At 47.3% G+C, this 2,500-nt stretch overlaps 1 protein-coding gene across 1 annotated transcript in view; it reads left to right on the top strand.

The window, feature by feature from the left end:
- Window positions 1–2,500, top strand: part of Baldspot (elongation of very long chain fatty acids protein baldspot) — a 309,098-nt gene that overhangs the window by 81,257 nt on the left and 225,341 nt on the right. The gene's annotated exons all lie outside the window — the stretch shown is intronic.

The raw sequence follows: 2,500 nt of genomic DNA, 5'->3' as shown, positions 1-2,500 counted from the left end.
TTGTATCAATAAGAATGTTTCCTTCTTTATCCACAGGTAAGTGCCTATGCTAGCCTGGCACTATTTGGCACCGGAAGTGGATGCGTCTAACCCACGGGCAATTACAGTGAGTATGCACGGTCATAGACCCTCCTCCCTCCCTCTCTCTCTCCCTCCCCTCCTCTCTCCCTCTCTCATTCACTCACTCCTCCGCTTCCTAAGCATTCCCTCTCCCACCACACCTCCCTCACTGCCCCTCCTCCCTCCCTCCCCTCCTTTCTCCCACCACCTTCCCTTCTGTACCAACTCCTCCCTCCCACCTGCACCCTCTCCTAAGAGCAAATACCTCGCCTAGTTTTTCCTCATACCTTAGTCTCTCTCTCTCTTTCTCTCTCTCTCTCTCTCTCTCTCTCTCTCTCTCTCTCTCTCTCTCTCTCTCTCTCTCTCTCTCTCTCTCTCTCTCTCTCTCTCTCTCTCTCTCTCTCTCTCTCTCTCTCTCTCTCTCTCTCTCTCTCTCTCTCTCTCTCTCTCTCTCTCTCTCTCTCTCTCTCTCTCTCTCTCTCTCTCTCTCTCTCTCTCTCTCTCTCTCTCTTTCTTTCTATCTCAAGTTGTCATCTGAGCAGGAGTGGCAGAGGAGATTGGGGAGTGGGAAAGTAGTAGATAGGGAGGTAAGGGGAAGAGTTTGAGGTTCAAGGGAATAAAATCGTCTGGCGACAGATAAGATGAATATACAAATCGAGTTTGGAAGTCAAAGATGGTCTGAGCAGTTCTTGAAGTCAGTGACGTCATCAAAAGGGCTGAGGAGATCTATGACGTCATGTCTACGTGAATGTGACGTCATAGTTCTTATGAAGTCATGATAAAATAATGACATCACAGCACTTATTTTTTCCAGTCTAGCATCCCTTCTGTTCTATGACACTACTGTCCCCTCTATTCCACTCATTCTCATTCTCCTTTCCCCTCAGATGTTCCCCCCCTCACCCCACGTCTTTACCCCCGCCCTTCCGCCATCTCTGAACACTTACCCATTATCGCCCCACTCCCCGTATTCTGTTATATCCTCCTCCATTTTCTTTCTCCCTATATGGGGTATTGACTACATAGATCTTATGTAGTCGATATTTTAGGGGCTTTATTGACATCCCTACGGACCAGAGTCACTAAGCATTCTTTTATCATTAGAGATTAATTTCCACTCAATAAAGGCCCCTGGTCACTTTTCTTTTTAAGTTGTTACTATCCCTCCGTTCTGCTACCCTCCTTGTGTCTCTCATTTGCACACCAAGGATAGAAGCGCTGGTTATTCATGATGAAATGAAATTCCTTTCCTCCTCTTGACACTCCACTCACTCATCCTCCATTTCCTCCGAGCGAAAGGAGGGAAGGAGGAGTGTGGAGGGGTTATCTGTCTATATACATAACCTATGCGCGCGCGCACACACACATACACACGCACACGCACGCACGCATACGCACACACACATACACACGACTCGGTGGCGCGGTTGGTAGAGTACCAGACTGTTGGTACGGCGTTGCCTGCGGTACCTGGTTCGTATCCAGCCCAGGGCTGAAATTATTTCAGTATCGCTGCGCTTCGAGTCGTTACTCCAACTCTCGTGGGCGGGGAGTTGTGTGTGTGTGTGCGTGTAAGGTCATAGCATTACCCATAGATCGGTCATACGAGCTCTGAGCTCTCTCCCGAGAGGAAAATAGCTGTCGATCAGGAGTCCAACACGTGATCCATAGACCAAGTGAATCACATAAACATACACACTACACGCGCACACACGCATGCATGCACACGTAAGCACGCACGGATGCAATCACCGCGCACATGGCGTGAAAATGTTTTAACAAAGGCTACAAGTCGTTACTATCACCTTTGAAGAAGAGAATGAGTGTGTAAAACGTCAGAGTATTACCCATTCGGTCTTTATGAGTTGTAAGCTCTCTTCTGAGAGGGTGTTATTGTTGCCAATCACGGGTCCAGCACTTGGCCCAAGAGTGTGGTGAACCGCACATACACAACAATCACCTCAGCAGATGGTAACATACCTGAATACTCTCTTATCTCCATCATCAGCATGAGTTCAACATTTTACGGACTTTGTTGGCATCTTTACGGACCAGAGTCACGCAGCGTTCTCTCGTTATTGTAAACTATTCCCCATTAAAAAAAAGATAGGGTTCGCTTTTAATTTCTGATATCCCACCGTTCTGTTACTTGCCTTAAATTCGTCCTCCAACTGCTTTACGTCTCCTCCTCGGTGTGGTATTTTCCACCAGGATAGAAACGCTAGTTATTTCCGACAAAATATTGTATCACCAGGAACGTCACTAGTCTGGGATTTATCCTTGATTGCCACCCAACACAGCAATTTGGGAATGGTCGATTTGGTGCCGCCATCTTGGTCAGTCAGAAACCTCGCCTCTTCCATCAACTCCTAACCTAACCTAACCTAATCTAACCTAACCTAACCTAACCTAACCTAACCTAATCTAGTCTAGCCTAACT

This window comes from Oratosquilla oratoria, chromosome 30 (assembly GCF_046742065.1).
Source record: "Oratosquilla oratoria isolate Oo_2021 chromosome 30, ASM4674206v1, whole genome shotgun sequence".
In the NCBI taxonomy this organism is placed as follows: domain Eukaryota; kingdom Metazoa; phylum Arthropoda; class Malacostraca; order Stomatopoda; family Squillidae; genus Oratosquilla; species Oratosquilla oratoria.
Note: the sequence above shows the minus strand (reverse complement) of the source record. Positions and strands in the feature narration are given on the sequence as shown.